Source organism: Falco peregrinus, chromosome 7 (assembly GCF_023634155.1).
Source record: "Falco peregrinus isolate bFalPer1 chromosome 7, bFalPer1.pri, whole genome shotgun sequence".
NCBI lineage: Eukaryota > Metazoa > Chordata > Aves > Falconiformes > Falconidae > Falco > Falco peregrinus.
In genome coordinates, this window is record NC_073727.1 from 48,599,435 (window position 1) to 48,623,676 (window position 24,242).

Here is a 24,242-nt window from a genome sequence, read left to right on the forward strand (position 1 = left end):
TTATAGGAACTGTATAATGGAAAACCTTCCTAGAGGTAAAACAGAAAACTAAGAAATGAGCCCTTTAAAATCACTACTCAAGATGAAAACCAACTTCAGCAAAGGAGGATGAGCGCAGGTATTTATTATATCACATCCTTTGTCTGACTTTCCAACTTACGACACTGCAGATCTATAATTTTTTTTCCGTGTCTTTTCCGGGCACAGCTCAAGTTTGCTAGGAACATAGATCTTCCTTTTCCTCTCACAAAACCCAACAGATATTGGACTCAAGCATCCATTTTTGTGATTGCAATCAGACAGGAATTTTTTTAGGGTCACTCCGCTGGTGGCTGACCATTTTTAGCAGTTTAGCAGGCAGGGCTCCTGTGGGGTGGGTAGGGTGGGCAAAAAAGCCATATTGTCCCGAGCAGACCTTTCCTCTCATCTCTCTGTGGCACTGGGTGGCAGATATGCCCTGGGGCAAAACGAGAGCATCAGCCCTGAGCTTGGCTCCAGGCCAGAGCAAGGGCAGCAGGGACAGGAGCAGCACAGGGGAAGCATAGGTGACATAAGTTAACATGCTTTAGCAAGTATTTAATTACCAGGGAGCTTTGTTTGAGTAGAAGCCTTAAAAGGGATAGAAGGTCATTTTAACTAGTGAAATGGTTAAACAATTCAGCAAAACTATTAATCAGAACATCTTTGATTTTCAGTGGGAGTAGCTACCAAGTAGCTATCAAGTTTGAAAAACAGGAACTGTGGACATTTTAAAAGATAATCACTTGGTGATTACTGGACTTAAATCTTGTCCAGAGATAAAAAGCCACAGTGTTTCCTCAACTTTTCATCTAGTGACTAAGAGACTAAGAGATTATGTTATAATTCCATATTTCCTTTAGAAAGAATTAAAATATAAGCGAGATTTCACTACAGGCATCCACATACAAGCATGGATGATTCATCAGTGCAGCTGCCAGCAGTAAGGCAGTGGTGTGGCTCTCATTTTGCCCTTTCTATCCTTTTATGCTGCTGTCTTTTAATATTTACTCTTTACTCATGTTCTCTTTTTTAGTATTTTTAAACATGGGTCTGCTATGCATGGTGAGGGCTCAATGTGGTGGGTGACACAGTAATGGGAGGGAGTTAGCAATGTTTGTTACATCAAAATCCTTTGTAACACCCCATTTTAAAGCCTCTCATGTTTGCTAGTTACTGCAGTTCTTCACAACGCAGTTTCAGCAGAATCTTTACTGAAACCAAAGTCAAGCATGATTTAAGTAACTTTCTCAGCTCTCTGCACAGCTTTGCTTGTTTTTGTCACTTTAATACTTTTCAAAATGTGAGCAATAATGGCAAAAGAAAAATTCCTGGAACAAGATGCTTGGTGGAAGGGGAAATCTGGGGGTAAGGGGTATATCAGTGACTCTATTTACTAGTAATCACAGGAAATCCAGACTCTACAAATATGACACATAACCAAGCTGAAATCTGACATGAACTCTAGCTCACTTCAGATATTGCAGTTTCTAAGACCTGGTTCTGACCCTACCATGTGACTAACTTCACGTATCCAGGCAATCTTAAACAACACTCGTATCTCTAAAAGCAAAATGTCATGGTCTCCATCACTGGATGCAGAGATATTATTAGGTATTGATAGAAGGCACTTTGAGTCAACCAGACGTTCTTCACAGGAACCATAAATTCTTTGTGTTCCTCTCCTCCTCTACTGGTGTAGGGCTGAAAGCAGTTTTCTCTGGACCATTTAATTGTACTGTCAGTATATGCTTGGCGGCCTGTTAATTCATGAGCCAGCAAGTCTGATTTATGGTGCATGTCGTCACTAGGGCAAGATGGAAGAATAAAGTGAAGAGGTGCTTTATATCATAGTAGTATTAAAATTCACACAGCAGAGTTAACATTGTTCCTACGCAATTTTTTGTCCTTTCTTACGCTAGGAAGATTAACTTATGTTTACACAACACAAAAAGTTGCCTGAAGACTGGATCAGAAATAGAATTTTCATGATGAAATGTTTTATTCCTTTTACATAAGCTTCATGTAAAATTAACAACTATGACAAAATAACACAGCCTTTCCTTCTCTAGGTATAATGAGATCATTGTTACTGCTGAAATTTGGGCCAGTGAATATTGCATTGTTCATACTGTCAAAATTTTAAAAGATCTTAGCAAATAACTAGTCTGACATCCCACACTATACAGGCCACAGAATTTTAACCAGAAATTCCTTACTCAAGCATAGTTTGTCACTGAGCTACAATGCATTGTCTGGGAAAAGTCTGCATATTTTAATCACCTCCTTCTAGTGCCATGCTAAGAAGTGCCTAATGCTCAAAAATACTTAATAAATAATATTAGTGAGCCTCTAAAGCAGAAGAAATTTTTTTTTAAAGCTTTGAGTCTTAGGAATAAGAACTGAATTCTGAATAAGCTTACCCAGCTGGCAGACCCAGAAAGACAGCATTTCTAAAGGGAATTAGGCACCAAGTACTAACAGACCGTTGTGGCTACCAATTTACTGTCAGGATCTGGAAATTCACCCAGGATGCCAAAACAGTGGTAACTAGTCCTGCTTGTGGCATGTTAAAGGTCAATGGACACATGACCTAAAAGCCATAAGTGCTTCTGAAAAAAGGCATTTTTTTTTAATAACTCTAGTGAATAATGGATATTTGATGCAGAGGAGTGAGGCATCGGACGCACATCAAGATCCAGAAGCAGCTGTAGCTTTGAGGTTGGTCTGCCTGCACCTCAGTAAAATACATGCATGAAGTTCTTTCTCAAAGCCTTCTGTAACAGTAAAGAGAACTTAAAATTCAACTAAAATACCGTTGATAACAAAAAGTTGTCTACTGTCATCACACTGAAGAAGATAAAGGAGTAAGCTGTAGATGGTGGAAATCCACACCACGCACGTTTCCTTAGCTACATCTGAGAATGGAGCTGCCCCTCTGCTGAAGCCAGAGGAAGTTTTTGTTAAATCCAATTGGAAGAGATTTTTTTTTAATCCAAAAGGTGCAGAAAGCACAGGAGTGTAAACAAAGCTGATAATGGAAGAAACACCATATGTGCCAAATTGAAAAGGGAACAATTACAAAGAGAAATGAGCAGAAGCACAGTTTAAATTTCATATGTTGAAGGAATAAAACAGAGAACAGAGCTGATTAAAAGGATGTTGAGTGATCATTCCTGAAAACTTATGGATAACAACCAATGCTGCTGTAAACAGGATGAGCAAAATACTTTGTCTGCACATTATGGAATTCTGAATAATGCCAAAGGATAGGTGTTTGAAGAGTTAATAATTTTAAATAATAATAATCATAACAACAACAATCATAATAATCATAGTTGAATAGTTAATCTTAAGTGTTGGCCAGCAGCTTCTTATTTTGCTGTCTAACCAGAAGGAGAACATCTCTTGCAGCAGTAGAGAGTTTTTTTATTTCAAAATGAACTTAACTGGGAGGCATCTTGTTTTAGACAGTATCTTTTATCATATCACTTTTCCCTTTCCTATACCTTCAGTTTTGAAGATTTTTGCTTCTTCCAATTAATGAAAGAAACTACTGCAGACCCTGGAGAATTTAGAGTCCGGTATCCGAGCTATACATGCAGGAAGCAGAAGAACGTGTTTCTCTTATGTCCTTCTCCTACCAGTATCACATGTGATATTACTAAAAAGCCAAAGCATACTTGACCATATTGGAGATTTTGTTCTGATGTTTATTCCCAGATCCCTGTCACAGGGAGGCTAAGCAAAAAATGGTTTCCTATCAGTTCCAAGCTAGTTCCAGCTGGACATGAAGATTTCTGGTCATACCTTCAAGTTGGCCTTCCAACTTGCTGATGAAACTGTTTTGTTCACCTACAATAACATATGACTCACACACTGCAGTGCTGAACCTATATTCTCAGAAGGGACAAGCATCTAACAGTTTGTATGAGAATATGTAAATGGCAGCGTGCACTCTTTATAGTTTGAATCTTACACATGGGGTTAATTTTCTATTACTATGACTCTACTAGTATTACTAATTTGATTTAACTCACCAGCTGGGACAGATGAAGAAACCATGACAGAGTTCAGAACTATGCCTTGGCATTTAGATGTCATATTATACCAACACTGGAGAAAGACTGTTTTAAGAATAAAGCTGTGTGCTACAGAGGAAAGCAAATGAATAAGCAAACAAAAACCCCTGTAAATATTTTCATGAGCAGCAGAAACCTCCTTTCCAACAGATTTCTGACCTTAATTCCCACCTGCTTTCTTCCTGCAATAATCTCAGCTCAGTGTTTAATGGCAGGTAAATAAAGAACATAACACCAGTGGTCCATAGATGAGAATGACAGCAGATCAACTCTTTTGTAGGATTGCTACATTTTTCTTCAAATGAGGTACTACCTCAAATTTTGCTTCAACTCATTCCTCCTTCCTTTTCTTGTGTTTCTCATTCTGATTGACAGTCAAAGAGTAAAACCCATAAACTGAAATCCCACCTCCTTTTTAATAGTCTTATCCATTTAGGTGGTTGTTGAGGCCAGACAGTGATCTTGAAGAAATGATCTGTCAAACATTTATAAATAAAATGACCTCTTCTATTTATGTTAGTTTCTTGTCTCTGCAGGAAAATCAGAAAGGAAAAGTTTGGTGTTTTCTTACCCTTTGGATATATTCTGAAGCTTATTAAGATTCTGAAACAGAGCTTCTAGTTTTATTTCAATTTTTCTACAAATGAACCAGAAAAAGTGTTGAAGAATGTTACTGTGTTTTGTATGTGCTTCTCTCTTTCATACCAGTTTAGTTCTTCTTTATTCCCCATCGCAGATGATCCTTATTCTGTGTAATCCAGGTATACCTAACCTGTCGCTCCTGATATGTCTGCTACATATTGATACAAGATTGATATATGCCCAGAAGTTATACATTGTATCTGGGGAGCAGAGGAAGAAGCTGCACATTGTCCTAGAGAACAACGGAACACAAAACCCCAAACTTGCTGAAAAAGTCTAGTGAAGAAATAACTAGGATGATGAATTGGGAACCCAATTTACAGTTCAACAGGTAATTCCTGGTAACTACCATCTATTGTGTTCAGACATCACATTTTAACACAATTTAAAACCACAACAGTTCCATCTAGCACCGTGTTCATTGCTGCTGAAAAATCTGATTCAGTCTGCTCATTTGAAAACCTAGCTCTTATGAGTATGATTTTTGTATGTATGTACTTTCAGTATTATGTATGTATGTTTTGTATGTATGTACTTTCAGTGTTAACTGGATATGTACATTATCCAATGAAGGCTTCAGTTCTGAGCGTTCTCACCTTTCTACATGCTGTACAGGTTGGGTTCCCAATAAGGATAGTCACCTAAGAAAGGAACTTGACTGCAAGACTGCCACTGTGAAATACATCACTGAGCTGAACAGCAGGAGAAAATAGAGCTAAGTCAAATGCTTCAGCCAAAGGGATTCCAATTAAGCTCTCCAGAGGTGATTTTAGAGGTGAGCAATGCTGCACTTTAGAAATACAATTTAGAGTTCACACAGAACAGCAGCCTATTTTCAAAAAACAAAAGGAAGAAAAAGCTTCCGTTGTTACCACAAAAGCCAAAGCTTGCTTGGGGAGCAAGAGCCTAGGGGAACAAGAGCTCCAGACACAGTAATGCAGCAATCCTTCTTCATATCAGCTGAGGACTCGACTCCTGAGCTCTCAAGGTGTTTTAGATATTTGGGAATATTTTTTTCCACTAGAATGGCTCAGCCTTTCCTGTGGGCATAATGTCACCACCACTTTACAGCTCACAGTTAGTGTTACAATTTAAGCCAGGTCAGGTTTATAAAGAAAATAGAATGTGTTATGGAAACCAGAGTGCCACTCATCTGAAGCTGGAACTCAACCATTTCACAGCTGGGATGCACAGCTGGCAAATGCACAAAACTGCCTTATGCCTCAGCCATACTGTTGGTGACCAGCGTGCCCCAACACATTTTTTTGCCAAGTGGTGGATTTTCCCTGTCAACTGATTTTATGGAGGTGCCGCTTCCCTGAACCCTAACTGCAGCATTTCTACTGTGTCCTCACAGATGGATAATATCATAGTACATCACAGATTCCTCAGATGTGTAGACATGAGAGTCCTCCAAAATTAGAACAAGTTTCTCAGATAGAGCCAGATAACCAAATAGTAGACTTCAGAGATGATCTGCTTATAAGAGAGGAAACAGTAAAAGCAAAACAACTCCCATTAGTCTCAGTACTAAGTTAATCTGAATATATCTTTTGCTTTCTGAAGTCTTGTAGTGCAGATAATGCAAAAGGAAGGAGGTAAGCATACAAAGAAGTTTTTAAAAGCATTTTCCTTCCTCTCTGGTAAGTCAAGCAGCCCTTTGGCCCTCCCCTTCAGACTGGGAAGCAGCATTGCCAACACTGACTCTTTCAGAGAAAGTTACTCCTTGTGTCTCTTACGTTGGTGACAGATGCAGGAACTCATCTTTTCAAGTAGAAATTTGCTTTTAATTAAAAAACATCTTTTTGGATAATCCAGTTAGCTTTCATTTCCCTATGTTGGTGAGATAATTTCCTTCAAGTTTCAAGCACTTTTTGTATTGCATAGGAGACAATTCGTATAAACTGTTTAATTTAATGGGACTTTAGAGGAATGAATAATTACAAGGGTGACATGTTCTGCAGGGAGAGATAAATTCTAATGCAAATACTAACTCTGCATTCACACAGAGTCTGTCCCAAATGCTAAGGTAAATCTTCATTGCAGAATTAACCATTTTTTTAAAACAATGTCTCCTTACATCCTGATACAAAAGCTTTATCTTCTCATTGCCTATAATTATACCAGTGAACTTTAAACCAAACTAAAATCTGAGCAGAATAATTCAATGTTCTGTAGTCTTCTAATATCATCCTACCATTCCAAGGCTCGTGTTTTCTGATTGTACTATTTACACGATTCCTTTGCAACATAAGCACCAGTCTGGTTTAAAACATCTGCTCCCTACCTGCACTTTATTCCATTGAACCTCCTCCATCTCACACTTTCCACCTCACCTCACCTAAATGATACTAGCTGCCTATCCATAACAATGACCCCAAAGGATTTAATCAGTTTGCAGAAAAGAAGTATGAATTTGGGGGCCACATCAGAAGAAGGACCAGTATGGGGACATCAGACAACTCTCTGAGGAATGGGATCTGCTGAGTGGCTGGCTAGTGATAAAGCACATGTGAAAAGCTTTAAGGTGGACTTAACTACAGCATCAGCCAATCATTCTGTTTTGTAGAGCAAAAGAGATTCATTTCCTTGTTATCTGCTCTCTTATTCCAGTTAATTGAGCAAACTCCACATTTATGGATCTCCTAGAGATTTATAAAGGTGTGTTCAGTGAAGTGCTGCAGACATACCAGCACTGGCCTGGGGGAAGCATAGCTACATTAGCACCAAGTTCCACCAGGGCTCATTATTTTCTTAACAATTTAATTTAGCCTGGGCACATCAGCATTCTGCTTTGACTCCTCTGCTTTTAGCTCCATGACTAAGTTGGCTGTCTTTCAACATTACTGGATTGCAGACTGTGAACAGACCCTAAGTCCTCCTGCAATTCTGCTACCTAATAGGATGTGCAAACAGAGAATCCCACCTTTCCCTTCCAACTCCTCCCCCACCCAGTACAAAAATGACTCTACGGGTTTCTCTTGATGTGTCTCCACCTTCTGCATTTCTCCTCACCTACTGAACTCTGCATGGCTAGGGCTGTGCTTACTTTGTGTACAAAGGGAACCATCATGGTTTGAAAAACATTGCAGGTCATTCCCAGGCACAGAATAAGGAAGCCATGCTGAGGCAGTATGGGATGAATGCAGTAGGTGGAGATGCTTCAAGAGGGCAGACATCAAAGAATAATTTAACTGCTCCAAATCATTTACCATTGTAGCTGATCTCTTTTTGCCTTGATTCCTTTTATTTTACATGAACCCCTTTCTCTACAGAACCCTATTTTACTTCTTTCACGGTCCACCCTGAAACAAGACTGGTGTTGACAGCAGTCAAATATCCTTGGCACATCATTCAGAACACTTGAACAAGACTGATTCAAAAAGTAGAATGGTTTTGTAACCAGCTAGGGTGGAAGCCATCTCTAAATAAAAGATTAGCTGCTGGCAATTGTCCCTAGTATTTGAAATCTCTTGCTAAATAGCAGTCTGTTGTGTTTCTGTTTGTTTTGCTAAGTCCTTCAGCCTATCTGCTACAGTTCTGACTCAGACTATAAGGCTGAGAGAATTTCTTTTGATCTGTTGAGAAGAAGTTAATCTTGACATTAAAAAAAAAAGTGGCTTTTTATTCTTTTTTTTCTGGAGCATGGAGAAAACATCTGATAAATGCTCTAAGTTATGTCTTCACATGTCAGTAAAAACAGCAGTAGGATATTTCTGCCTGCATAGCTGGGAGCCTGTCTATTCAGATAACTTCATTCAAGGCACCAGCTATGTAAACCTGGAGTCTTAGTTAGATAATTGGAGGAAAAGGATAATTACAAAATCCCCAAAAAAGACTTCTTCACTGAAAAGTCCAGAGGAACCCAGTTTAAACTCCATTTACTTCATTTCAGAGGCCATCTTCTGAGATGTTGGCCTTTTACAATTCCTTTCAGTTCAGAGGGAAAATGAAAGCAAACACAGAAAATGTAATAGCACTGCAGATGCCAGGGTGGTGGCCAGGCAGTCTCTAGCAATTGTTACTAGGGCTGAGCTGATCTTCAGTCAAATCACATTACCGGACAGTATGTGCATCTCACAATTTCCCTGCTACCCTGGCTGCAGCTAAAACGCATGACCTTACACCACCTTTACCAGGAGGTAAGATAACCCTTTTCATCTTGCAGCAGGCTCAGTGTAAAGATGTGTGCGTGTCCGTGATTGCAGAGGTAACTTGCTGCAGCTGCTCAGTCACCCTGTGGTCACTAGTCTGTATCAAATGACTTAACTACACAGCACATTTTTTTTGGAACAGATGTTTCTTGTTGACTTTCTGCATGAGCACCTTTGTAAAGATTGTCTACATAGTTAATCTAATTTTAAATTAAATTAGGCTAAATTAATATAGATTAGATTATATTAATTAGACTAGAAAGATCTAATTTTTAAAAGGGTACTTTTATTCTAGGATGAAAACATTGAAACGTCGAGTTAGCTATCACCCTTCTTCAAGTGCTGCTCAGAGAATGACTGTGATCGCTGTTCACCTTTTATTGCTGTTCTGTAAAATAAAGACATGTATGGTCAGCTTCCCCAGCTCATCTGAGTGAGAAAAAACTATTCTCATCACACTAACCTCCTTACAAGAATTTTTCTATATAGAAAAAATTGAACATAGAACTCACACGTGTTAGGCCAATGGGGCTTATAACATAATAAGTTGGGAATCTGGTTTTAAAATTAAAGGTATTGTTTTGATGTTCCTGTGGAACTGTTTCTGCAGAAGGAACATGAAGCTACGGTAACTCACATACATAGTGCATATATGAATTTGTGTCTGTGTCCTTAGCTACATAAGAATTTATGAAGTTCTGTCAGCACAGCAATAGGTACAGGGATTTTTCTGCACACTGCCTGCCTTGCAAATGTGAATTACAGGCTGGTGGATTTTTCTGTGATGGAGCATTTACAGTTGTTCCCTGCGGTACTTAAGGTTGAAGCTAGATTCCCTGCAGCAACCATGATGAATGATGAAAAAAAGAGTAACAATAGGAGGTGCAATTTGAGGTTTAGGTAAAAGGGAGACTTGAGCTGTGCCATATTCTTTTCCACTTTTCCAAAGGAAATATTAGGCACAGGACAATGATTTAATGGTTTCTGAAGACCAAAGGTTGCTCAAACATATAAGGAAGGAGCAGAAAACACATGCAAAGGCAGACATTTTGACATGTTCTTTTGTCATGCCATTCCTCATGATCTGTCATATGCCTTCAGTGAAATTTAGTAGTAGTATTCTTCTTTCCTGAGAGCTGTTTGTGAGATGTAACAATACAGTCCTTGGGATTTTGACATTGTAATTTGTTGCTGTGACAGTAACAGGGATATTATAAATTAAGCTCCCACAAGGTCTCTGTACCTCTAGATAGAGGCAGAGAAGGAAAGGGGTCAAGAAATTATACATGAAACTTATTAGAAAATATGACTTTTCTTTCAAACCATCAGCAAAACAGGGTTTGATGCTGTTCCAGCAAAAATCTGTGGGAGTTTTGTCACTGATATCAACGGGAGCAGAATCAAGCACAGTTTGTCATGGAGATTAGTATGCAAAAACAAACGATGTGAGCAGCAAAAAGTCTCTGCAATTCCTCATGAAAAATCCTTTCCTGGCTTTTGAATGCCTTTGCTGTTGTTGCTACTTTCCTACATGAAAAAGAAGAGCTAAACATCAGAAAGATGATATTGTTTGGTAATCTATAAAGGATATCATTCTGCTTTCAGTAAGAAAGATCTGGCTGTTTTCCCTCACTCGAGGAAGTCAGATGGTCCCAGGAAGGCTTTGCTTGCAATTACGCTCTCTGCTAAGATAACGGTACAATAGCTGAGTGCCAATTCTGAGCAACTGTTTCAGAGGGGTTGGGACTAGGTGCTTTGGCTCTCACTCACATAAATAAGTTTGAGGAAGGACTTTTTTCATGCTTAACATTAAAGGATTAGGCTGTAAAAGAAGGAGACTAATCCCAAGGCTCAACAATTATTTCTCAGTGTTCTTCAGTTAGTAATTTAAAAAATTGAACCCTTCTCACTCGATTGCACAGCCAACCTCGACAGTCAGAATCGAGGGATGTTAGAGCACTTAGGATATTTATCCCTTACAGCATGGGATTCTTAACCTGGAAAAAGATGAGCTCTTCTATAAAACTTTTCAGCCATTGATCTGAAAAATGGTGCCTATTGTTACACTCATGCTGTAGAAAGGGAAAGGGAGGCACAGGAATATAAGCAATGTTTTCAAGGTTAAACCATAAGGGAGTTACTCTATTACAGTATCGTGGATGCCAGAACATGTCTCTGCTTTTCCAGCCAGCCACGTGCTAGCAGGAACCAAATGCAGCACACCCTGTTCAATACATGTTCTTTCGACATATCCAGTGCATTGAAAGAAAGATCTCAGAACCAAAGGGAACAGAAGTTGGCAAAGTGCTACACTGCAGGAGAAGGAGAGGCCTGAACTTGTTTGTGCATGCTTCCAAAGAAGTCAACATTATTGTACAGGTGAAAGAAAAGCATCTTCTTTTTCACAGCAAAGCCATCAGAGCCCTCAGGTTTGACGTGCAATCCTGAATTGTGCAGTGAACACGCTACACCAACAAAAAGCAATTTATTTTTCAGTTCTGAGAACAGATTTCTGCCATTAGAGTTTTAATCAAGTTACAAGCCAGGATGTATGTCTTATGGCTTGGGCTGTTTTCCAGGTCCATGACAGATATTCTATACAGATTTACAGGGCACTTTGCCATTGTTCCAACCATTTCTCACATTTTATATTTCTATATATCATGTTGACTTCAGTTAAGTTTCTGCTGTCTGCATGATGCTTCTTGCATTCTCAGAAAGGAAAGAATAAAGTGTAATTTCAAAACCAAAGACAGATAAAAAGACAGGAAGAGAAGTGTCTGCAAGGATAATAGAACCAGCCTTAAAGAGAGAGAAGGAATAATTATAACTCTTAAAATTTGGAAACCAGTAAAACCTTCTCTAAATTACTGGTTTCTATACAATAGTAGCATAAATCTAAGATCAGAAATCATGGTATAAGATGTGAGAACAAGTACCTAATGTGGAAGAATTCTTGTTACCATTAGGCTTAAAATGCCCATTTTTTCACCCTTGCAAAAGCACAGTAAATTAGTTTTAAAACTCTTGTTGACCTAAATAATGTACTTTTTTTTCCCCCTATCACAAAAATATACATCTCCTTTGAGTTGTTCATAAGGTGAAGAAAAGTGGCTAAGTATCAGTTAGGTCCACTACTTAGTTTTCTAGGTAAAACACTGGTGTTTATTGTTCCTCCAGCCTCAGGGCTCTCATCTGTAGGGTCTTCCAGTGCTCCACAGTTCCTTCATACTGACAAACCCCCATGCCAGCTGATGAGGAAACATCTGCTATGGTACAAGCAGCAGGGAGAAAATACCCAGTTGTGAACAGAATGCAAAAGCCACCAAAAGCACTACCTGCCAAGTGTCCTACAAGCTCTGGGAACGCAGTGAATTGATGAGAGGCCACTTGCTGCGCTTAAGTGCAGAGAAGACTAAGCTAAGTTTGTGAGGAAGAAGCAAGGATTGTAGAGTTTGGCCTTTATGTAGAAGGTAGCCACATAAATACTTTGGAAAATAATCGATACTCTACAGGGAATAACACAGTGCACCTAACACAATTAATTTAGTAATGCTATGAATTATTAATGGTAAGCCACTGATTATTTAATTACTTCTAGTCATTATTTTTAATAACTGCAACCTGAAATTCCTAGTCTTACTGTCTCCACATATGACACAGCACACACTGAACATACTATATTCAGAATTCTCTGCCACACCAAAATCCATTGAAAAATCTTATGGGGATAGAGTACAACAGTAATTTGGTTTTGTGTACCTTTATTTCTATAATACTGACATTTTAATAGCTAAGCAAGTTCTGTGGTCATCTGAGATTTTAAAAGTTAGTGTAGGGATGCAGAGCTAGATTTCTATTGATTTTCATTGTAATTTTTCCTCACTATATTCACCTAGAGAAAAAAAAATATTTATTTTTTCATTTTTAGTTTTAACATTATTGTATCGGTTAATCCGCTTAGCTTCTTCAATACCAGAAATTTATTATTTCTACTGTCTTTCTGAGATGTTAATTGGGACTGAAGAGTAAGCCTTTCCTTTGGGTTTGGATTCAGCATAAATATGAAAAAAAGAGAGAAGCAAAGCAAAGCAAACAGCAGAATGAGTTGTCTATGAGGATAAATGTTCTCCTACTAGATATACGACGTGGATGGGTCAGATCTGCTGTGTTGGGTCCATGGTGCACCGGAGAAAAAACCAAACAAACCAAAAAAGCCATCCACTTCTGGCCCTTGGTTCACAATGTTACAGGTAATGGTGCAATATTAGGCATGTAGCACAAGGAAAGAAAAAAGGGAAAGAGTATTGCAAATTCTGAACAAACTTGGGTAGGAAGTGACCCTTGGCTGGTGTTACTGGCTTTCCCAGAGCAGTGACTATGAATTTCCTAACTCCTCCTGAGCCTGACAGTGACACAGAGGCCCTTGCATTCCCATAAAGGATCACTGAAGTAAGTAGGATGAAGGTTTAGGACAAAGAATTTACACTGGATAAAGCTGGAGCAACTACCATCTACAGTTTCCTCTTGCAGTAATTAGAGTGTTGCAAGACAGCATTTCAAGTCCTTTGAAAGATTCAAGGATAAGAAGATGACACTATTAAGGTTAAGAGTTGTTTTGCTGAAGCAAGAGAAGCAAGCACCAAAAATGTTCCTTGATGAAATATCAAAGCTAAGTCCATGTAACTTATATGCTTGCTGGTTTCTTTTGTGTAGTAGCAAGAGAAGGAGACTAAAGGGTAAGAGTCATATTCTTTGGTTTGGATGTGGATGACACTTCAAAATAACACCTTTAAAAACAAGTCTGCAGCTTGGCACTGATTTGGTTGACATCCATTAGAACCTACTGGACAGTTGTACAGAGAAAGAGATGGAAAGAGAATGTTAGAAAGAAACAGCATGGTAAGGTTAAGTATTATTTGAGGGATTCAAGAGGCATTGGTAAGGTGCTTATTCTTTTTCCTTCTAAATCACAGATGACAAACAGAACATGCCAGTTTTTCTTCTGCTTTATCTTCTTATGTTTCAATCTACACACAGTCACAAACACATTAAAAAAAACCAAAAAACAAAAAACAAAAACCCCAACAATTTTCCAATCCAGACAGGAATTTGGAATCATAAGGAAAACTCGAAGTTCATTCTACAACACATCTAAACTCATTTGGCAATAGTCAAGAGATGCCTACCATATTGCTATGATGTACTTGTATAAAATAGATACCTTTCCTTCTTCCCTAGCATAAGTAGCAGAGTCATGTAAAATAAATAGTATGTGTGTTTCATTACACTAAACTATACATTCTCTTTCTTTTCCTAGTTCTATTTTTTCCTCTCTGGATTATTTTCTTATTGGCTATTTCCATCTCATTTTATTTTTCCACTTCAGTCCTTAATTTCTTCATCTACATTTAAGAAGTTAAACTCTATTCTCTGTTAAATAATACCTCTTTTTTTTCCTCTGTCATCTGTTACTGGTTTGCCCTTATGTTCATTCCAGCTCTTGCCTTTCCTCTCTTCCACCCACTTTATTTCTACATTATCTGGCTTCATTTCTTCAGCTTCCCCTATGTCCCACTGTTCTTCAGCCCCATCACAACAACATGTCTCTCTGAAACGTTTATACATAACACTTTACAAATACCCAACACCTCAGTGCAAGGCAAGGACTTGTTTTTTTCCAGGACCAAAAGGAGAAAAATTGTGATGTGACCAAGATCACAGATCAGCATAGGTAGTAGGGTAAAACCCTCTTGCTCCCTTTTGTGGATGCTGCGTTCTTGGTCACACTGTCTCCTGTGCTTGTAGTTGCCCTGACTACGACACCATTATACCTGTAACAGCAAATGGTACCAAGTGACCTGGGGAAGGACCAAAATTTATTTCTCTTACTTGAGCTCCAGCAGCAAAGGCCTCTCCCCATAAATCTTTGGCTTTTAATTTAACAGACTCAGAAAAATCTCATGTGGACAGCTTATATCTCTGCCGGAATCCTACAGCAGCTGCATATTTCCTTCTGTACTGGATGTAATTTTAAGTAACTCTGAACCTCCATAAAAAAAAAACCCTATAGCTTTCATATATGAAAGGCTTCAGAAAAACCCCATCTGATATGCCCTAGGGAACAATACATGGATTATTAATTACCATTTCATGAAACTGAAAATTATCTCTTGAGTTTGGAATTAAGAAAGTGAACTGTCAAACCAATACTAATAACAGCTATACAAACTGCAGTATGCAGGAATATTGTGCATCCTTATTTGTGGTGCTGGAGCTGACAGTGAAATAATGGACATATTGACTTTTCAGATGTTTTATTAAGGGCAAAGCTTGGTGTCCTACCTTTTATTCTGATAGTATATTTCAATATGTTTTTTAAGGTTTATCTTTGCTGCAGGCTAGAAAAAGGTATTATCTTTGCGAAGAAGGGAGAACAAAACAAGGTGTAAACACCTTGTTTACAATTCTGCCAGGGGATGCTTGGGCTCAGACAATATCTCCACTGTCCTGCTGCTTGCCAAGGACCATACAACTCATTGGAAAACATTACACATACACTCTGCATTGCCAACTACTAACTGGTCCAAACAATTTGGTGGTACTGTATTACAGCAGTACATACTGTGAGAGTACTTCAATACCTATTTCCCTGCAGCAGAATGTTGCAGGGATTGCCAGATGTCCTAAAATTACTATTAACACAAGCACAGATAAAGGTAAAAATGAAGAATTAATTAATACAGTCCAGGCACACACAAACTATTCACAAATAATTCTGTAGTGGCTCATGGAGAAAAATATAAATAACTGATGTTTAACTACTGATACTCTGAACAAGCTCTAAGTGATTTCACACTCAGCATCTCTCAGCTAGCAATCTGTCAAGGACATTTCTCAACTTCTTTGGGAATCTAGTTCTTCTGTAAGGCCTTCATCTTGCAGCTTCCCTTTAGGGAAGATCATGGTAGTCTGTGAGCCTGTTTAACTTACATACTTAAGCTTCTCCAAGGGGCCCGCCAAGATTAAAATTTCCCCAGCATGCACACTGTCGTGCAGGAGTTCTGTGGGTATAAATTAGTTAGCTTAGCTAGGAGCTCAACTTTTTTTTCTGAAGGATTATCCACCACTCTTATAATTTTTGACTTGGTGATGCATCTGGGCATGGAGGGATAGATTTATTGCTGATCCAGAGGGCAAGTGGAATCTCATAACCATGATCCTGGGGCTGACATATTCCCTCAGTTTACTAGCTAACCTGTAGGACAAATTAGGATATAGAAATAGACCGTGATTCTTTGCTGCTTCTCCTGTTAATCAGATAATTAGTAAAACAGAATAATCAACAGTGAAATAAGTTATTTTTTCAGACTCCTGAAGTGCCCCAGGTTCTTTCTAACATTTAGAATCTATGGCTCTTTCTGAGTCAATGCAAATGGTAACACCCCATCACATGTGTGTTTTACCTGTTCCTGTGAACCTTCTACTCCAGGCATATTACCTGGAGTGTCATTTTTTGTCATTAACATTCCAGGTGTTCCTTTTACTCAAGAACTGCTTGCCATCAAGCCAAATCTATCTCCCATTTTCAGCAGACAAGATGTTAATGTTCTTCAGAAGTCGAAAAGCACACTCAAATAAGTATTTGACCTCTGACTGACAAGGACCCAGAGGCTAGAAATAAAGCAATGAGGCAATGCCTGCCTGACAGACACATGTACACCAAGAATGAAGAAAAAGTAAATTAAATCTCTGTTCAGACCAAAAAAGTGTAAATCTGAAGATTACTATTATTTTAACCAGAAATCCTCATCTCTGTCCTAGTCTTCATTCCTGGACTTTCCAGGCCTGACTGGGTAAAGCCCTGAGTAACCCAGTCTCAGCTAGGCGCTGATGCCACTTTGTGCAGGAGGTTGCACTAAAGACCTCCTGAGATCCTCAGTGACATGAATTAGCCTGTGAACCAATGCATAAAACAAAAAGGATTCAATCCCTAGTGGAGTTTAAATTTTAGTTTGTAATAACAACTAGTAATCAAATAAGAAAGGCCTGAAGTTTAATCTTCTTCTTCTCTATCCAGCTATATTGCTTTAATCTTCACACCTCCTGGCCCTAGGGCTCAGCTCAGCACCATTCCTCTAGATACACACTCTCATGCCTTGGACAGTCCAATTCGACACCCAGTCCCAGCTTGTCCCCACTATCGAAGAAGTTACTTTCTTCCTGGCCAAAAAAATATTGTCAATGGCTTTAATTATTTTTAAAGTAATTGCCATTTGTGAAACTCGTAATTAGGAAATTGTTTCTCAGTCAAAAGCCCTAATTCTTATTATAGATGTAGAAGAGGTGGTACAGAGCAAAAGTGTAAAATATTTTCAATGGAGAATTTATGGCCTAAGTTTTCCAATATGACCTTGTGTTTGGAGTGCTCAGATTAAGTCATTCACAAAGGGCCAGGTTTTTTTTCAGTGTACCTAGTAAATAAGAGGTAACAGAGAGGACTGGCTACTTTTAACACTGAAGTTGTTAAAAAAAATTGCGGATCCAAATCATTAAGGAGCCTACTGAAATTGGAGTCACTGACCCATGTGTTCTTTTTTTTAAAGTGTAATCTATGTCCTTTCTTAAACAAAGATTTTCAGATACACTGTAGCATAGGTTCATGCCAAGGTAATAGGTCAAGCAGCTGCAAGGAAAGACTTGGCATTATAATAGCCCAGGGGTTTGTTTCCACTCTTCTCACTGTTAATAAGAACTAACAGAGTCTGGCCCCAGCTTCAGTCTATCCAGTGACAGATCTCTGCGCTGTCTCTAGAGGATGGATAAAGGTCCTCACATTTCAGCCAGACCTAGGATGCCAAGGATGGGAATGGAAGACATGGAGTGTCTTTCAGGAGCTCTCTTAGAGGGCCATTAACCAACACAAAACATCCTCAGATGGGGAAATGTGTTAGTATTTGCTCCTGAGAACTTAGAATAAGGTTTAAAGAAACTGCCTCTCTTCATAATATATTTCTGAAGGAAAAATAAAATTGAAATGGGAAATTAATTGCCTGGGAATGGAAGGATAATGAGAAGACCTGTAGATATGAGGAAATTTTTCTAAAGATTTTTTTTGGCATTTCAGACTTTCTCCCCACTTCTGATCTTTCAAGCAAAGGGATCTTCCAAAGAAGCTGGAGAAGGAATCAGATATATATGAAGCCATGAGAACAAGATGAAGAGGTGATTAATGCTGCTCCAGAGCCTGGAAGGGAAATGGTAACTCCAAGGTTCTTCCTTTTCAGGCTTATTATTTAGACTTTCTGTGACAAACTGCCACTCTGTTTTTTTCTGTTCCTTGGAAACAATGAACATAGGAAGTCTTTTACATCTTAAAATAACTCTTTTTATCATTCAATACCATCAGCTCCAATACAAATCAAATAATCTGTCTGATTGTCAAATTCTGCCAATTTCTATGCTGCCTTTCTTTGTCAGAGACATTTCCTTACCCCATGAAATCCTCTGTAAATCCAGCCAACAGAAACTGTTAAATATTTTATGGGCTTTTGTTAATAAAAAAATATTCTACATCTGCCTTAAAATTGTTTTTTTAAGGGCTCATGATCAATCAGACGCAGGCAGCTGTGAGCTCAGAGACTGTGATCAATGGTAGAACATCTGATATATGTCCTGGTTTTCTTAATAGGTCTCTAAATAGATTCAGCAATGCATTTAGTTGTTTAAATATTCATACCTGTTCCCCTACAAGCAAGCATTAATATGTTTAGTTTGAAGGGATCGTCAAACTCATAAACTTTATCCCCAACCTCAAGCACCATGCCATTACTATGTCCTCCTAAGATACTGTTAACAGCCCCATGCTGTCATTCTGCAAGATGTATTAGCCAGAGGTAAGTTAATTATTAGTTGGAAGAAAATATACTGTGAAGCTTCATATGAAGTGTTGCTTGGAGAAGAAAAAAAATACAAAAAAGAAAAAAAGAAAGAAGAGGAGAGAGAATAAGTAAATGATAAGCTTTCAGCATTACATTTATATTTATGAGATCCTCTGTGATTTACTGCTCCAGCTTGTTTTCCTAAAAATGCCTTGGGTTTGTCTCAGCTAAAATACACTACAATGCTTATAACATTATTTTTTTTGAGGTGTCTCTTACTCTGCAACTATTCAAGTAGAAAAGTGGACGCCCCATGGCAAAACTTGTGTCATAGTAATGGCTTAGAGCCATCCCAATGCAGCTATAAACCCCATACGTGTATAATCCCTTATCTGTCCTCATTCATCAAAAACTGCATCAAGTCACCGCTGTAACCAAAGCTACCTGGTTTTCTCATTCAGTGTCTGGATTTGTAGCCAGCATTGCAACATGCCCTTGCAAGGAGGAAGCTGGCCATGGGCAGTTTCAGCCTTTGACACTCCATCAGGAGTAGCCACATGGTCCCCTGGATGCTGGCTCAGGGGCAGAAAGTTCTGAATAATATTATTTATTCCTGTTTTATTGACACCTCTGATGTCAGTAATGGTGTGCTAACATGACTATTTGTCAGAAGTAAAGGTAACAGAGCAGATCAATAGCTGACCTGAGGCTAAGGTCTCCTGTCAGCTAACACAAAAGCCTTCACATCTTTCACCACTTAAGTATTTCCTGACGATTAGTAACTGTTGGTGAATGTTAACTTTATTGGACCATATTAATATGATATGGGGGAATAATTCTACTATTCCTGTGGTATTTATAGCTTCAGACATCTTGCCTTCTTGGCTCAGCACAGAGAGGCAACGGTTTTTAGTGCAATTTTTTTGCATCAGTACTCTCTTCAGAGTGAGTTGAACTGGAATGGATTGAACCATGATGTGTGTAGAAAAGATGTATAAATAAAATGAAAAAGAGGCTTTGTCACAAAAACAAAGTTATTTCCATATTTTGACAGGAAAGCACTGACTTAGAGAATTACTGCAGAGCATTCTATAAACAAATTTCAAAGAAACAAGAATTGCTTTCATTATTAAAATTACTTTAAATTTTAAAGGGAGTGGTTCTTACTGAAGAAAGCAGTACTGTTAATTAAAGATTAATTTCTAGACAATTAAAAAGGAAGTTTAGTTTTATAATGTCAAAAATTAATATTTTTTCTCCTTAATCAGTAAATATAAGCATTTTTTGACCAAAACTTTCCTATTATCATAATTGAATTACTTTTTTTGGTAAAACTCATTTTTTGTCAGTTCTCATATATACAAAAGAAAACTGGATTTAGAATTTGAAAAAATATTTGTGTAAATAAATAAAAAAAAATATTCAAGGAAACAGAGGATTTAAGCTAGTTTCAGAAACCAACATGTAAATACAGAGAAATGAAATGGAAACTGCTTACTCAGAAAAAGGATGCAAGTGACAGAGAGTCTTAGAAGTCAGAGAACTCTCTTCTGAGACAGCTATTTGAAAAAGACCGTAAAGTGGTAAAGCACTGCTGATATTCCCAAAAGATTATTTTTTTTTCCTCTGAGTAATTTTGATAAACTGTGAACTGATTTTGCTGCAGCAAAATCGTAAGGAGAACAATTTTGAAAGTGGTGCCTTGGGAACTACATACGTAAATCCTGTTGTTTGCTAACAGGATTTGTGAACAGAAGTCCCCGTGCACTGCGTTACAGACTGAGCTCTGAGAAGATTAAAACACACTGAATGTTTCTTTTTCAAGCCTTTTTATTTTTATTCCTTTTCTTCCTCCTCCTCAGTATTCAAGATGACACCATCTTCACAGTTAAAGGGAGCTGGCTTGTACTGAGGCCCTTGTGAGCTGCAGTTAGTAGGTTGCAGGTAATTCCTCACTCTAATGCCAAACCTGACACAGCAGTTACACAGTTTGTTTAAATCCAGAGCAACCTCAGGAAGCTGAACAGTTATTTTGGAGCTCCATGGATGCAGTGAAGAAAATCAGAAGGATCCATGACTATCTATTGCAAAGAATGATCTAGAACAAGGTGAAACCAGCATGAGAAAAGAAGCTGGCCTGGATCTGTGCCTCAGATTCCCTGTGGGAGCAAATCTGTCCTTCCTTGGTTTTGAACTTGTGTCCTTACTTGGTTTGACCCTGGCTGGCAACTAAGCTCCATGCAGCCGCTTGCTCACTCCCCCTATGGTGGGATGGGGGACAGGATCAGAAGAGATAAAGACAGTTTAATAGTTAAAGCAAAAGCTGCTCACACAAGCAAAGCAAAACAAGGAATTTATTCACTACTTCCCACCAGCCGGCAGGGGTTCAGCCATCCCCAGGAGAGCCGGGCTCCATCACCCGTAACCATTACTTGGGAAGACAAACACCATAATGCTGAATGTCCCCCCGCCCCCTTCCTTCCTCTTCCCCCAGTTTATATACTCAGTATGATGTCCCATGGCACAGAATATCCCTTTGGCCAGTTGGGGACCGCTGTCCCAACTGTGTCCCCTCCCAATTCCCCGTGCCCCTCCAGCCCTCTTGCTGGCAGGGCCCCAGAACCTGGAAAGTCCTTGACTGAGTATAAACATGACCCAGCAACAGCCAAACCCATCAGTGTGCCACCAACAGTGTCCTCACACCAAATCCAAAACACAGCGCTGCACCAGCCACCAAGGAGAAAATGAACTGTGTCCCAGCTGAACCAGGACACCTACCCCGGAGCACAGTGACAGGAGTGGGAAGGGAGGGATGTGGAAAGGGTTCCTTCCACCAAACGTCCCAGCACCGAGTGACTGCCCATGGGTAGGGGTGGCTGCACCGCACCTGGTTGCTGCAACATGCCTGTTTGTTGCCTTGGAAAGAAAATACAACACACTGGTGAATCATTTAGTAATTCTTCAGTGATCTGCCTGGGTTCTAAAGAAAATATAAGACAGCCATTATTATTATCCGAGTGCCATGCAACATTTGAAAAATGCATTTCATAAATCGAGAGCTGAAGCAGAAGGTAAAGTTTAGCCATCTGCCAAAGGCCAGTGCAAAGTCAATGCACCATTTACTTTCTCAAAATAAGTTTAAAGGAGACCTACAGTTTCATATTGGCCTTTCTGAAAAGGATGAGCTTCAATAGCATTGAAATGAAAAATAAGCACCTTAAAAATGAATACTCTAATGGAGGAAAAGGAGAAGTTTCTTGGCATGGTGAAATAAATAAAAACCCCAGCTGGTATTACTGAGATAAACGTCTGCAGAAAGTTAGAGAGGCAACGTATTTTTGCAGCATCACAGCCAGGAAATTGAACAATATGCTGGCTTGAAAGAGATGCTGTATTCCAAGCAGAAACAGCCCTGCATATTTACAAAAAGTAAAACAACTTAAACATGTTAAACTCCTTTGAAATGTAATGTAATATTTCTTCAGTAATTCCATGGGAAATAAAATATTTATTTTAAATTATCTTTCTAAATGCCATCTAGCTTTTTCCATGATGGCTGCTTAAAGAAGAAACAGGTAGAAATAACACTGCAATGCTTCAGAGTGGCTTTTATTTTTGAATGCTGCCCATCCTTAGGACAACTTGGCCCTTGCTCTTGTCCTCATGTAATCATTTCTATGGAACGAAAATATCACTGCTTTGAACTAGTAACATCTTACATCAGTTTAGGGTTGGTGCAAAGGACGTTTCACAACGTGTCGGGTTGACAAAGCATCACAGGACAGCAAAAACCAATCAAGGCTATGAAATGGAGCAGTAGCACGTAGACTTTTCTTACTGACTTGGGGTTAAATGTTAATGGCTGATGTCTTCATTATTGTCTTTTTATGTATATATACAAATATTAATATGTATATGTATGCACATTTTAGGAAGCTTTTCATGTTAGGCACAACTTGAAAGGGGCTGTTAAGTGTGTTTGGCAGATTCTTCATCTGCATAGTGTCATCTATTTAATTAGTCATATTTTGAGGGTTGTTTGTTTGTTCTAGCCTGTTTTTATTGACTGTATTTTCAAATAATTATCTTCAGCACATCTCTGAAATTTTATAAAAATACCCCAAGCCTATAAATAATAGATCTTTCACTTGATTCCAAATAGTAACACATTATTCAGCAGGGTCTTACTTGTTTCTTTAAAACTTGGAAGGACACTCCTAGGAAACTAAGTTTTCAGAAAGCTGTGAAAGTATAAATGGTCAAGTGCACAGAACTCTGGTGTGAGATTCTACACAAGGATGCACTTCTAGGCTCTGCCACAGACTCAGAGCCTCTTCTTGCTACACCATCGAGCTATCAGGGCATTTAACTGCATGAAGCAGCAAAGGAGGAAAAGCAGCTAGCTTAAAAGAAACCAGAGAGTCTCAGAGCCAAGCTGTAGCTGCATAAATGTTTGGTAGCAATTGAAAGCGTGAATTGTGACAGCTGAAAAGCTTTGAAGTAATGTCTAAACTGTGTCCGGACAATTGGGAGAGGGATTTAAGTGGAATGGAGACAAATCACTACTCAAGTCAGCAGTTTCCAAGTTTCACATATTACTTTCAAAATTGTTGTGGATCTGTTACAAAAGTAAACACCTGCAGGGAAAAATTAAATGTATAAAAGCATGTATGTCAGATGACCTCCTTTTATCACAAGCCTGCAACTTCTTCTATGTAGCCTAAGCAGTTAGGTGTTTCCATTCTTCTCTTTTTTCTTTTTTTTCCCTATACTAATTTGCAAATAAAACAAAGAAGAGGAAAATAAAAAGTGAAGATGAAATCTAAAATATATGGCAAGTATAACATTAATTTCACTTTAGCTAATAGCTTTGCCTCATATCTGGTAAGACTATGCAGAGCCACAGCAATATGATAATTATTATGAAGCAGTCCATGAACCTTGCTAGATTTAACAGCTCAAACAAAATTGAAACCCACAAATGCTTATTTGAAATATATCCAAACATCTTTGACATAAGGGCTGACAATGTCATTAATATAAGCTTTATTTTTAGATTTCTGATATTGTCTTGTGCCTTCCCGATTAGAAATACAACAGAACAGCCCTTTTCACACCGTGTTTTGACACGTCTTTTTTTCAGCCTGTCTGGTAACAGATAAGAATCTGAAAATGGAAAATAAAAAGAAGTTAGTGTTATCTGTCTGCAAAATAAGGTATGTGTGCAATTTACATTAGTTCCTGTGTTTCTGAACTTAATTTGCTTGCTACATCACTGTCTAGGCATCCAGTGAACAGAAATCCAGTTTTCAAAGTTCCTTTTGCACATTTATAAGTATACACATTTTTACCTGGTACACATCTACCATTTGATCATTGGTGGAAGAGCTATACACACAGCCAAGTATTCTGCACATGCAGAGGGAACACAGGGCCATAGATACACAGATGCAAAAAGTCTGCTT

General features: G+C 38.6%; 1 long non-coding RNA gene across 1 annotated transcript; it reads left to right on the forward strand.

The window, feature by feature from the left end:
* The first annotated feature begins 3 nt into the window (after positions 1-3).
* On the forward strand, positions 4-18,406 carry LOC114013936 (uncharacterized). The gene is made up of 4 exons (XR_003557201.2): positions 4-118; positions 4,862-5,073; positions 5,358-5,517; positions 18,024-18,406. It is a non-coding gene; the product is annotated as an uncharacterized LOC114013936 (long non-coding RNA).
* Positions 18,407-24,242: the final 5,836 nt, after the last annotated feature.